The following is a 15,597-nucleotide window of genomic DNA, read 5'->3' as shown; positions in this document are numbered from 1 at the left end:
GGAGAGGTTAGTTTTCTTTAGTAACTATATTAGGCCCTATACCTTCCTTTGCTTCTTAAAGTAGGGATAAAAAGGCAGCTAGGTAATCCTTTAAGAGAGGTGCCTTTCCTACCCTCTTAGGGGTCGAGATAGGAAGACTAACTAAAAAAGCTACTTTTAGATCTTCTTCTTATTCTATAAGAGGAGGCGTAGGGAGGTAGGCGTATTTTAGCTCTACTACTTTCCTATAGTCTCCTTCTTTATTTAGATTATCTAATCTAATAGCTTCCTTTTTTTTTTCTTCCTTAAAGTTAGCGTTATCCTTAACTACTTTAACGTTAGTTCTTTCTTACGTTTCCTTATCTAAGACCTCTTCTTAAGACTATTAAGAAGGGGGAATTTAAATCTTTTAAATTAGCTAACGTTATAAGAGTAAGAGGGGCTATTAATCCCTCTTTCTATTAAAGTAGCTAGATTTATCGAAAATTATATCCTTAGTTAAAATAACCTTCTATAAAAGAGGAATCTAGATCTAAAAGATATTTATAAAATTATAGCTAATAAGGTAACTAATAAAGGCTCTAGGATTAAGCTTTCTTTTCTTCTTCCTTTTTAGCTATATATTAGTAGTTATTATATATACCTTATAGCTATAGGTATAAAGATAAGCTAGCGAGGCTTTCTTTTTTATAAAGAGCTTAAAGGGTAATTTCTAGTTTATTCCTTTAGTCTTAAAATAGGTCTCTAAGTCCTTATAGTCCCTTAGGCCCCTAGGGTTCCTTAGGGTTTAGTTTTAAAGGTAATAAGTAGTCTTAACGACTTCCCTTTAAAGGTTATAGGGAAGCCTTATAGTAAGTCTTATTATATAGGCCCTTTTTATTATAGTACCCCTTAATCTTTCTACCCCTCCGTTCTAGGCCTAGGTATTTAGTACTAATAGGAGGTGTAAAATACCCTTTTTTCGAAGCTAATTTAAGATATCTTTTATAAATAGCTCTCTATTAAACTATATCTTCTTTACCTTATAGCTAAAGTAGGATTTTATTTAGTTAATAAAGTCCTAAAAGGTAAACTAGTTATACTTACTTAGGTAGGTCTATAAGAAATAAGGGAAAACTATCCCTAAAAAAGCGTTTATAAAAAACATTACCTTAATAAAGCTTTCTTAGTCCTTAGAGACGTCGGTCTAGTTAACTTAAATTTCCTTATATAGCTAGTCTAGCTATATAGGCATTCGTTTAGAAATTCGTCTCTTAGTCTTTCCTTAGCTATAGTATTTATATTTAACGGTCTTTAGGCCCCTTATTTATACGCCCTATTATTAGCCTAGCTTATATAAAGCTAGGGGGCCTAGGTAACTAAGTCGTATATACTAAAGAAGACTATCTCCTTAGGCTATTAAAAGAAGGTCCTTTAAACCTACCCTCCTTTAAGTAGGGAAAGCTAACTTCTTAAGCGGTTCCTTCCTATAAATAGGTTAGAATTCGAGAATAAATTAACCGAATTTTTCCTTAATAAGCTTAATCGTTTAATTCTTTTAAACTAGCCTCGTAAGCTCTAACGTTATATACTAGAAGATTCCTTCCTCTTAAAGAAAGCGAAAGGAAATTAAGCTTATTAAAAATTAAGGGCAAAAAGCTATCCTTTTTCGTTAAAGAATTTATATAGACCTATTAGGTAATTTTATCGTAAAATTCACCCTTCTATATCACTCTATCTATATAGTTAATTCCCTAGTAATAAGATATTTCCTTTATACCTTCTTAAAGGACTAAAACTATAAGAGTATATTATAAGTATTAAGGGAAGTACTAAAGTTAAGGATGGCTAATTTTTATAGGGGATAATTAAAGGGCTCTAATAGTTAGTCTTAGCCTTATTAATCTAAGGGGAAGATAAATACTAGATTTATTATACTAATAATATTTCCTTAAATTTATAGCTTAAATAAGGGTAGCGGCATTAGTTACTATTTCTTAGTAACTTAAATCTTATCTATCCTCTTCTATAATAAGGGGTCCTCCTTAAGAGACTATTATATTATTTCTTATAGCTTCTTTAAAGGGTTAAATCCTTTAGGTCGGTTTTCTTTAAAGACCTACTAGTATTATAATAATCGATAACCTAGGGATTTATAGGCTAGGGAGCTATTTCGTTTAGTCTTTCGTCTCTTTAAGGAATCCTTATCTTAATATAGAAGGTCTATTTAAAAACCCCCCCTTTTTACCCTTTATTACTAATTTTAACGAGGTTCGATTTTAACTAGTTCCTTAATTTTTCGACTAACGGACTAAAAGGTCTATTAAGGGACTAGTTAGGCCGGTCTAACTAATAAAACCGGGGCAGGGCCTAGAGTAAGAGGCGGAGCTAGGGCCGGGCCTAGGGTAGCTGTTAAAGATAGTATTAATACTTTTAAGGGAGGAGGAGCTAAAAGGGTAATAGCTATAATAGTAGTAGTAGGAGCCGTAGTAATAAGGGCTATAGTAGCTATAAGGGTAGTAGGTTAAGCCGTCTAGGTTAAGTACTAGCTATAAAGGAATAAGACTACTTACTATTATACTTTAATAGCCTCTTTATTTAGTTCTTAGTTAGCTTCTTAAAAGATAGTTAAGTAACTATTACTAATAGGCTTTATTAGTAAAGATATATCTTATAGCTACTAGCTAGGAAGAGCTTTTATTAAGAAGTATTAGTTAGCTTCCTCGATAATTTCTTCTTACTTAGCTAGCTATAAAGAAGCTAGTAGGTTCTTAGTAAAAAAGGCTCTTAGGTAAGCTATATAGGTCTTCTTAATATAGTTAGTTATATAGCCCCTTAAGGGAGATATTAAGGTCTCGAGCTTTAAAAGCTACTACCTAAGAGTCTCTTCCTCTTAAAAAGAGATTAGTTTTATAGTACTAATAGGTTTTATTATCGCTATATATATAATTATTGGTAGCTTTATCTTATAAAGGTATTCCTTATAATAACTCTTATAGTTACCTAAGGTAGTAGAAAAAGCTCTTTATTATATAGAGGTTAGCTTAAAGAAGAGGGAAGCTCCCTTTATTAAATCTATTATCTTAAGATAAAGAGGGGGCTTAAGAGGGTCCTACTTATTAAAGAAGACTAAATTATAAATAGTTCTATTTATATAAGCTTATAGCTCCTTTACTTACTTATCTTAATCTTAGGGCTCTATAAGAATCGTTTTATAGACCGTAGGGATAGTAGAGTTATTTTTTAATATTATTATAAGAGAGGGGGTAGAAAGTTAGTTAAAAATTAGCTTTTTTAGTAAGAAGGGTAAAAGGGAGCTATAAGGGATATAAGGAAGGTGCTTTTTATAGTAGCTGGAAAGTATAAGAATACTATTCCTCCTAGGCTTATAACTCTAGTAAAGAGAGATATAAGAAGTATATAAAAATATATAAAAGTAAAAGTAAAAGTAAGGGGTCGGATAAGTAGGGTAAAGAGATTTAATTCTTATAAGAGTAGTAATAAAAGTAAGGGAGTAATTATTATATTACCTTAATTATTATTCTTTCTTTTATCTAACGCCCCTTTTTATACCTATTTAGTATCTTAATTAATAAAGAAGATCCTACTTAAAGAAGCTATTAATATCCTTTTAACTACTAAGCTTTTTATTAGTTTTCCCTTCCTTTTTAGCTATTATTAGTATATCCGTCTTATTTCTCGCTACCTCTATAAGAAGTTATTGCTAATTCTACTTCCCTTTATACCCTTACCCTCCTTTCTATACCTCTTTTTAGCTCCTTCTTTCTTTTTCTATACTAGGTGTTTTTAGCTTCCTTAGTCCTTCTTATTAAGGGATATCTCTAAGAACTATAAAATTAAGCTACGCTTTATAATAACTTTACTTTTAAGAAGTTATAAAGTATATTTAAGATTAAAGGTAAGAGGAAGTAGTTTAGCTTTATTATTATATTTAAAGCCCTATAGTTATAATAAAACTATATCTTACCCCTTAGTTTATATATAAATAAGACTAGTACTCTTACTTTAAAGCTACTTACTTATATAAAACCTTTATTTAAGCCTTATAGTATAGTAGTTATATACCTAGGAAGCCTCCTAGCTATAACGCTAAAGTCGGTTTAAATCTAGCTAAGGGCACGATTAATTTTTAGTCGGACTAGTAAACTACGCTAACCTACTTATTAATTAGCTAATTAGCGCTTTTAAAAGCGCTTATAAATATACTAGTAGTCTAGCCCCGCTATAAGTAGGCCGGCCTAGACCTTACCTACTTAAACCTAGCGACTAATTTATTAAGACCTCCCCTTAACCTTAGTCCGGGCCCCCTAACTAGGAAAATAAAAACCTAGGGCCGATACTAGTAACTTAATAAGTATAGCGCGAAGCTAGTACGATAACCTAACTACTAGCCCGGCTAAAGGCTAGTATTAATAAAAAATAGCCCGCTAAGCCTTATAGCGGAAAAATAAGGTAGAGCCTAGGAAGATATTATTATAGGATAAGGTTAAAGATAATTATATAATTAACTATTAACTATTAACTAGAAAACGCTCGTACTACTAATTAACGCTATATACCCTATATATATAAAGAAGTTACTTTCTAAGGTTACTTTATAGCGGGGCTAATATAATTCTAACTAACTATAACGATACCTAAGATAGCTAGTATAAGATTCTAATATATTATAACCGCGACCTAGTATAAGGGCGAACTAGCTATAAAAGAAAGGAGGGTTTTCCTTTAAGTACTTTAGTTTTTCCTTCTTATTTAACGTTAAAGTTCTAGATACCTTTAAATAGGTTACTAGTATAATCTTAATAATAATAATATAATAACCTTTATTTAAGAGGTCCCTTAGTATCTTTTTAATATTAATAGCTTTATATATAATATACTATATAGCGGTCTAAATAGTATAGGTAGTTCCTACCTCTTTTTATTAATATAAAGTATAATCCTATAGTTTACCTTTAGCTTATATAAGTTAAGCTTATTTACTTCTTAGGACTTAAATAGTAGTAAAAGGTTATAAAAGCGCTTTAATATTTATTACTATAGCTTAGTAAGCGACTTTAGCTTCTTTATTTAAAGGGCTTTATTAATATCCGCTAAGCTAACTATATAGACCGTTATATTAACTACTACTTAGCCTTCCTACCGCTTTACCTATTATATAGTTCTTATAAAGATAAAAGTAAGGACTTTTTAAGCTAAGTATAAAGCTTATATACTTAATCCTATACTTATAAAACTATTATTATAATAAGCCTACTATTATATAAGCTAAAACTATAGCTTCTTTTAATATAAAACGAAGTATAGCTTTATATATAATAACTAAGGTTTCTTAAAGATTAAAGGAAACTTTAGTTAAGGGATTATATAAGCTATAATAAGCTTATAGTAACTATTAACTTTTATAGCTAGCTATATAATACCCTTAATTTTTATACCTTTTATTATACTTAAGGCGCTTTTTACTTACCTTAAGGTAATCTTTTTTATTAGTATTTATTTCTTTTATATAAGCGCCTTATTAATTATAGTATAGTACTAGTAGCCCTTATTTATAAGAGCGGTAATAAGTAAGAAGTTATTAATTATAACCTATATTAATATAAGCCCCTCTTTTATATAAGCGGATAATTCCTTTTTCTCTTTTACTAATACTAATAATTAAGGCTTTAGAGCTTATTTTTACTTTAAAGCTATTCTTTTTTATTTAAGCTTAAAGGAATAAAGTCCTCTTTATTATTTAATATAAAGAGCGGCTCTATCTTTACTACTTAAACCGCTATAGGCCGCTTAGCTAAAAGGAAGGGGCACTTTAATATAAAGTATATAAACGCGCTATAATATAAGTAATAGCTATTAGCTTTCCTTTTTTAAATTTCCTTACTTATTACTTACTTCGCTTACTATATAAAGTATAGGATAATATAAAGGATATTTAAAGATAGCTTCTTACTATATTTAGCTTAGTTTATATAAGTAGCTAATATTAAGGTATCTTTATTAATATCGATAGTTAGCTATTCTTTTTATAAAAGGGCGGTAATTTTATTACCGCTATATAGTATACGCTTATATAGCTTTTAGAAACATAGCGTTTACTTATAGCCTTATACTACCTTTATTAACTAGCTTATATACTTACTATACTTAGTAAGTATAATTATAAGGATAAGTAGCTTTTATAAAGCTAGTATAATTAAGTTCTATAATTATATAAGCTTTATACTAGCTTTTTATATTATAGTTCTTATTACTTATAAGAGCGTTTCTTTAAAGTTAGGGAGGAATTCGCTAAAGGTCTACCTATCCCTTTACTTAAAGGTCTATAGCCTATTCTATACCTTCTCTTACTTTTATATATTACCGAACGTATATATAAGGTATTAAAAGAAGTCTTATAGGTTATATTTACTTATAAGGCCGCCCTTATCTTAGAATCTAAAGATCCGCTATATTTAGGGCTCTAATAGTATATAAAGAAGTAAATACTATACTATATTATAATAGCTATTTAGGCCTTATTTCTTACTTATTATAAACTTTATTTATAGCTAGCTAAGAAAAAGGTAAAAGGACTTAAGCTTATTATCTTAAGTTAGCTAAGGAAGTAGCTTTTATATTAATAGTACCGCCGCTATAACTAGTATTATAAAGGTTATAAGGGTTAATATTAGTTTTATAAATAGCTCTATTAATATAGTAAGAACCTTATTCTTCTTACTAGCCGTTATACTTTTAATTGCTTTTTATTAAGGTATATAAGTAATAGCGGAGTTTTAAGAAATTAAGGAATTATATAAGATTATATAATAAAAGCAAAGAAGGAGTATAAAGTAGGATTTTAATAGAATTTATTAGTAGTATATTAGTATATAAAAGAGGTATTAAAGTTAATAACTCTATCTCTATCTACTAGCGGATATACTATCTTATATAGATAATTATAGCTAAATAAAAGAACCTTTTAAGACTAGATTTAAGCCGCTATATAGCCTTAAGACTAAGGAATTTAGTAATACCTTAAGTATAGTTAGAAGTATCTTAGTTCTATTAATATTTATATTTAAAGGAGGTTAGTTATATTAGTATTCTTAAAAGGTCTTAGCTAGTATTTAAAGCTAGCTCTATTTCTTTAATTCCCGATTATATAGTAACTAGTAACCCGTTTAATATATAATAATATATAAAATAACGAGCGATTCCTACTCTATAAGATAGGATTTTATCTATAATTAATATACTACTTATTAGCTTATATAATTAAGAGAGTATATTATAGCTACTTTATTTATAGTAGGAAAATACTATTCCTTATACTTTTAAGATAGCTATAATACTTCTTATTTACTTAGGAGGTAGTAAGGTACTCTTTTAAAAAAGCAATACCTTTTTTAAGGAGATATCTATTAAATCTATTAGTTAATAACTTATACTATTATAAAGTAAGTAAAGGTATATATATAGGTACTATTTATAAGATAATATTAATAAGCTATATAAAGCTCTTCTTTATATAGCAAGCTTATATATATATATATAGGATCTAGCCCTTTATATATAACTATATAGCTTAGGCTATAGCTTAAGCTTATAACCTATAATAGTTAAAGACTTTTATAAAAGGCCTTTATTATTATAATAAAGGCCTTAGGCTCTAGGGCTATAAGGAATAGTATTTTCCTATTATAAATAATATAGCTATAATATACTCTCTTAATTATATAAGCTAATAAGTAGTATATTAATTATAGATAAAATCCTATCTTATAAAGTAAGATTCGCTTATTATTTTTTATATTATTTTATATTAAATAGGTTACTAGTTATTATATAATTAAGAATAAAAGGAAAAGAGCTAGCTTAAAATACTAGCTAAGACCTCTTAAGAATACTAGTATAACTAACCTCCTTTAAATATAAATATTAATAGAACTAAGATACTTTTAGTTATACTTAATATATTACTAAATTCCTTAGCTTCTAAGCTATATAGTAGCCTAAATTTAATTATAAAAAGTTCTTCGTTTTAGCTATAATTATTTATATAGGGTAATATATTTACTAGTAAATAAAGATAGAATTATTAACTTTAATACCTTTTTTATATACTAATATACTATTAATAAATTTAGAAAAGAATCTTACCTTATATTCTTTCTTCTCTTTTAATATATAGTTTTACTTAATTCCTTAATTTTATAAAATTCCGCTATTATTTATATACCTTAAGAAGATATAGTATAAAAGGAGGAAGGCTATATTTATAGCTAACTTTTATTTTTATCCCCTTAGCTATATAGGGTTTAAAAGCCTAGCTATATTTACTAAGTAGCTTAGCTAGGTAGTATATAGCTTTTTTAGGACCTTTACTAAGTAGTTAAGTAGACTTATAACCTTATAAGCCTTAAAGATAGTATAGTTTTACTTATTTTACTTAAGAAGTATAATTTTTATAGCTTCCTTTTATACTCTAAGGTAATATCCTTAGTTAAATAAGGCTTTATATACCTTATTAAAAACTATAGGGATAGCTTTATATATATATTAAATAAGGAGGAAGCTAAGAGAGTTTAAGCTAAGGGCTTTCTTATTAAAAGAACTAAAAATAGCCCTTTTAATCTTAAGGTCCTTTAGCTTTAACTAGTCTTACTTAGCTATACTCTTACTACCTATATAGCTTAAAGGCCTTTCTTTTTCTAGGCTTTAAAAAGGGCTAAGGGGGGGGGTCTAAGGCTAAGGTCTAAGGTTAAAAAGAAAGTTATTAAGAAAGCCTTATATTTTTCTATAAAGTTATTAGCTTTTACTTTTATCCCTTCCTTTATATATAATATACTAAGAAGGGTATAGTTAGCTTTAACCTTAGTATAATAAAGAGCTATAAAATATCCTTTTTTTTTTACTTTTATTAAAAAGCTCTCTTAGTATTACTTTTTAATAGCCTTAATAATATACTTAAAGCTATTTTAGGCCTTTATAAAGCTCCTTTAGCTCTTATTACCTTAGGCTAGCTTATAAGCCTATTAAGCTAAGCTTAAAGCTTTTTAAAAGAAGGTTAGCTTATTAGTCTACTAAGGCTTAGATCCTTTATATAGCCTTCTTTTTAGTATTACTACGTTTTAGGCCTTTATAAAGGTTCTTATTAAAAGGGAAGCTATCCCCTTTAAGTTATCCTTTTTTATAGCTCTCTTTATACCTATAAAAAGGTCTTATTCTTTCTTAGCTAAGTATTTTAAAAAGACCTTTTAGTTTACTTTCCTATAGTTATAAGTAGTAGGCCTAGCTAGTAAGGGCTTATTAAAGCTCTTAAAGCTAACTTTAAAGGCTATAGGCTTAGACTACCTTTAAAAAGTAAAAGTTAGCTTAGGTTAGTTTAATAAGTAAGATTATACCCCTATAAATATTAGCTTATTAAAGGGATAAGACCCTTAGAGCTTCCTATTTACCCTCCCCTTCCTAAGTATACTTAAAGACTTTATAAAAGCCTAGATTATTTAATTAGATATCCTTTTTAATTATAGTTAATTTAAATATTTATTTTTCCCTTTTTAAGTAAATACTATTAATTATATAACTTTAATAAAGATAAAGAAGTATAAAGTAAAGAAATCTCTAAGACTTATATTAATAACCTAAGACCCTTAAAGCTATATATAAGACTAATAATTAAATAATTACGCGGTTAATTACTTTATTAATCCTTAGCTATATATTATATATACTTTAAGTATATACCTTTACTCTTATTAAATTAGCTACTTAAAGGGGCTATAAAAAGTAAGGTTTATAACTATAGCCTCTTTTAAGCCTTTCTTTTAATAAGTGCTTTCTATAGCTACCTTAAGGTCTATTAATAAAAAAGCTTTATAGTAGTCGAGCTAGCTAATAAGAGCTTTTACCTTATAGGCTTTAAAAGGTTTTATAAAAGGGTTTTAATAAAAGTAGTATAAGTTAAAGTCCCTTATTAATAAGAAGGGCTATTATAAAAGCTAAGCTATTAATAATAGCCTTTTTATTATAAGGGGCCCTTACTAGCCTTAGCTAGCTAAGGCCCTTTTAACTTTTTTTATTATATAAGTTAATAAAAGTAAATAGCTTAGTACCTTTTACCCTTATAACTTATATATTAAGGTTATAAAAAAAGTTAAAGCTAAGGCTAGCTTTTATTTAAGGTTCCTTTCTCTTATAAGCTATAACCTTAAGCTACTTAATAAGCTTAAGAAAGTTAATAAAAAGGATAAGGGTTATAAAGTTATAAGCTAAATACTATATAAGGATATAGCTATTATCGATCTTATAAAGGTAAGGCTCTTATAATAAAATAAAGTTTACTTTTATTTCTAAGGCTTACTTTAATATTAATAAGTTAGCTATTTCCTACCTATTAATATTATACTATATAATACTAATAAGGTTATAGTTAAGCTTAAGAGGCCTAAGGGGCCTTAAAGGGCCTAAGGGTCTTTAAGGGCCTTATAAGTATAAAAAGGGTAAGGCTATTAAGTATTAGTTATTTCTTTATAGACTTTATATTATACCTTATTAATTATAAGGTGCTCTCTTATATAGTTATAATATTAAACCTTAATATAAAAGTAGCTTTAGCTAGCTTTATAGCTAAAATAGCTAAGATCCTTAGTTATAGAAAGGTATAAGTAATAAGTATATAATTAAGTAATCGATAGTATAAGTAAAAAGAGTAGTTAAAGGAGTATAAGGTAGTATTTTATCTAGAATTTATATTAAGTATATAAGGGGCTAAATAATATATCAAAAAGAATAGTATTATAAAAGATACTTATAAACTTACTTATTCTATCTACTACTCTTAGGGAAATCTATTATCTTTTATAGACTATTGCTCGCTTACTAGTAGACTAATTAGTTAGCTTTATAGTATATTTTATAGTACTTAAAAAGCTCTATCTATTATATATTTTCCGGACTTAGTAGGTAGTCTAATTATAGTATAATAATTAACGTAAGACTATAGGTTCTAGTATAAGTAGTAGATTTAACTAGAATATTTTATGCCCTACCTATTTTTATATTATAGATATCTTTAGAACTACTTAGCCGAAATACGTAATAAGGTATCCGTTCTACTTATAATTAACTTATATATTTTATAACTTTTAATTTTTATTAAGATAGGCTTATCTTTACCCGCTTTTCTTAAAGGAAGCTATAGATATTTAGTAAAGGTCTTTTATCTTTAAGGGTTATTCCCTTAGACTATATTATAGAGCTTCTTTTTACTAGCTTATCTTATAGAGCCTCCCTATACTTATTATTTCTTTATAATAGTAAAATAAGAATATAAAGGTAAATTCTTATATTAATTAAGTACGTTTTTAAGTAAAAAGTATACTTAATAGGCTATTAATAAGTTTAAGGGTTATAGCTAAAGGTAAGGTATCTATAGTTCTTATAAAGAGAGATATAAGAAGTATATAAAAATATATAAAGGTAAAATTAAAAGTAAAAGGTTAGATAAGTAAGGCAGAGATATTTAATTCTTATAAGGGTAGTAATTATAGTAAGGGAGTTATTATTATATTACTTTAAGTCTCCTTTTTTATTTTATTTAACCCCCCTTTTTATACTTATTTAGTATCTTAATAAATAAAGAAGATCCTACTTAAAGAAGCTACTAATATCCTTTTAACTACTAAGCTTTTTACTAGTTCTCCCCTTCTTATTTAGCTGTTACTAGTATATCTATCTTATCTCTTACTACTTTTATAAGAAGCTATTACTACTTTTACTTCCTTTTATACCCCTACCTTTATTTTTATACCTCTTTTTAGCTCCTTTTTCCTTCTTTTATACTAAGTATTTTTAGCTTCCTTAGTCCCTCTTACTAAGAGAAATCTCTAAGAACTATAAAATTAAGCTATACTTCGCGATATACCCCCTTAGCTATAGCCTACCCTTATAGTAAGGGTATAGCTAATATAGCTTTAAGCTAGTAAGCGTATTATAACGACCGGTATTATTCTTAAGGGATAAACCTATTAAGGGGTTTATATTAGTAGATATAATAGGGCGTAGTCTAAGTAATAATAAGTATATTATATTAGTAATAAGTTAGAGGTTATAGACTATAGACTATAACTAAGTAATTAGAATTAAAGATAGAATCGTAATAAAGATCTATATTAAAAGCTATCGAGCTATCTATTTAAAGGAGTATTCTATCCCTTCCTTATATATCTTAAGAGCTTTCCTAGATCGCTAAGAGTACTAGGTAATCCCGTCGCCTAGGAGCGCTAGGGCGCTAGAGCGATCCTATAATCCTAGCTATAGAGCGTTAGAGCGCTAAAGTAACCTATCGCTTTAAACTTAACTAGCCCGTCGGTCTATTTAATATTCCTTGCTCCTTATATTACGTGCCCTCGTAATATATACTAGTCCCTGCGGTTTACTAGACTATAGTTATAATAGGATGCCTCCCCTCCTTTTAGTCTTACCCTTAAGACCTACTACCTTAGCCGCCGTATATAAATATACCCTTATTACGTTATACGTAAGTATATCGTTCCTTATTCCTTTATCCTTTTAGGATAGACTATTAATAGTATATCTAGTTATATTTAAAAATCCTATTCTTATAATTCTAATAAATCGCGTTAATAATCGGAGCTAGTATCCTAGACTAAGATCTATAGTATTAAAATTATACCTTACTCTTATTATTTTCGGTTAGGCCTAACTTATAAGGTCGGCGAGCGTTTTAATCGGTATTCTAAATATACCTCTATAAGCCGTTCTTATAATAGGTATAATATAGCGTCCGCCTATTTATTTTATCCCTTTTCTTCCTTATTATTCTTTTTTACTAATATTCTTTCTTTTTTTAGTTCGTTATATTATAAATTAATAGTAAAAGATTAATTCGGACGAATAGAAAGTAAAAGAAGCGTTAAAGGAAGCGATAGCTCGCTTAGCTTAGATTAAGAAATAAAAGCGTTTCTTAAAGGACTAAGGTAGTAAGTTATTTTAGCGGGGTATATAAACTATTAATAAAGAAGATAGTATAACGCGTTCTTTTTAAGACGAATTAGTTTATTTATTAAATAAGGAAACTATTACTATTAGCGAGGTTTAATCGTTTAGTGCCTTAGATATATTAAACTAAGATACTATTCTTAGTAACCTTATATTTCTAAGTAAGGGTTCGCTTAGTAGAATTATTAGAGTAAAGAACTATAATAGGTTAAGTACTTAAGTAGTTCCTAGGTATTTTCCTTTAGTTTATATCCCTTTTACTTAATAAGGTATTCTTATTACTAACCTTATTTTCTTATATCTAGTATCTATTTTACTTTATATTCTTAATCGTTATTAACTTCGATTTTTTCTTATAGTTTAGCGTTTTATAGCGCTAGTTCTAATAATAAGATATAAAATATTAGGTATATCTATATTATTATTAATAGCGAAAGTTTATAGTTAACTTTTAAAATAGTTTTCTTAACCTTAAACGGTTTAAGTTTCTTAAAGTTTAATTTATTACTTAGTCGTTTTATTTTAATATTTCGTTATATAAGGTAGACTATATCTCCCTCTTAAAAGATTAGTCCCTATAATCTTTTTTAATTATAGTAAGTAGATATTTATTCTTTAACGAATTAAAGTTCTTATTATATTTCTTTATATAATTTTTATAGCTAATCTACTTATAGTATTACTCGTTTTACTTATAGTCCTTATTAAGTAATCTTAAATACTTCTAGGTTATATCTATAATTAGCGTATACTAGTAAGAGCTTAGTTATTTCTATAACTAAGTTATTATAAGCTAGTTACGCTATTAATAGCTATTTAACTTAACTGTTTTATTTATAGCTAATATAGTATTATAAATATTATATAAGCGTTTAGTTAAGTCGTTTTATTTATCTATTTATTTATAGGTAATAAGCTATACTAAGCTTATATTTTATACCTTATTATACTATAAGAGCTTACTAAAACTTAGCTATAAATATACTTCTTTTATTAAAGATAATCTTATTTAGTAGTTTATAATTACTAATAATTATTTATAGGAATATATATACTAGCTCTTTTATATTACTTACTTCTTTATATAGTAAAAAGTATATATACTTCGTTAATCTATTAGTAATAACGAATATACTATTATACTTAACGTTAGTTATAAGTTCTTTTAATAGTAATAGCTTTATAATATAGTTAAAAGCTATTAAATCCTATGGTTTTTCTAGTACTAGTAGCGGTTATAATTCTTTATATAGTTTATATTATTTAGCTTTACTTTATATATAAAGTTTATAATTTTTAATAACTTATTATACTACTTCCTTAAGCTATAGGAAGTTATATTATCGTTTAATCCGTTTTATTATTCTTTAGATTCCTTAGTATCTATATATTAGATATTTATATATATCTTATATAACTTTATCTTATAACGCTAGTAGTATCTAGATTTTATTCTTATATATTAAAACTTCTAAATATTCTATATCGTATCCCTTTAGTACTTTATATTCTTTTATCTATTTTAGGATCTTTTAATAAGTCGAGTTATTAGGTTATACTTTAAATATTATATTTAGCTATCGTTACTAGTAGTTCCCGTTTTCGTTAATTTCTAGGAGCTATCCTTTCGCTATAGGTGCCCTTATATTATAGTTACTTCGTTAACTAAGGGCATTAGCTCGACCGTTTTCTATTCCTTTTTTATAGATTATTTTATAGTTAAATTCTAATAAGTATTTAGCCTATTAGATCTATTATCTATTTAACTATTATATAGTTATAAAGTATAAGATACTTTTATAATCTATATAGACCTTATCTTTATACTTACTTTAAGAAGGTAGTATCGAAATTCCTTAAAAGCTTAAATAATTATAAGGAATTCTTTATCTTAGATAAGGTAATTAAGTTTTATACTATATAGCTTTTTTAAGTAGAATATAATTAGTTATAGTCTTCCTTTATTATCCTTTTATCCGATTTATACTCTTAAAGTAAAGTCTAATATATTAGTTTTAAGTTCGATTTATTGTTTTAAATTAAAGGTAGTTAAGACTAGTTCTTACGTAATTATAGTCTTAATATATTTAAAAGCTTCGTTAGCTTTATCGTCCTATATAAATTCTTTTTCCTTCTTTATTAAGTTATATAGTAGTATTATAATCTTTCTAAAATCTTTAATAAATCGTTAGTAGTAATTTATAAATCCTAGGAAACTTTATACGTCTTTAACGTTCTTTAGCGTTAGCTATTTTTTAATTAAGTTAATCTTATCTTATTATATTTATATCTCTTTTAGTAAGATCGTATATCTAAGAAAGTCTACTTCCTATATATAGAACTTACTTTTCTTTAATTTAACTAGTAACTTTATATTTTAAAGTACGCGGAGTACCTTATAAATATATTCCTTATATTCTTCTAAGGTATCTAAGAAGATTAGGATATTATCTAGGTATACTACTATAAAGATATCTAAGTATTTATATAGGATATTATTAATTATCTATTAAAAGGTAGCTAGTATATTTATAAGTCTAAATAGTATTACTAGATATTTAAATAGTTTAAATTTTATTTTAAAGGCTATTATCTATTTATAACCTTTTT

Source organism: Hirsutella rhossiliensis (genome assembly GCF_020360975.1).
Source record: "Hirsutella rhossiliensis strain HR02 chromosome Unknown scaffold00001, whole genome shotgun sequence".
Taxonomy (NCBI): Eukaryota; Fungi; Ascomycota; class Sordariomycetes; order Hypocreales; family Ophiocordycipitaceae; genus Hirsutella; species Hirsutella rhossiliensis.
Note: the sequence above shows the minus strand (reverse complement) of the source record.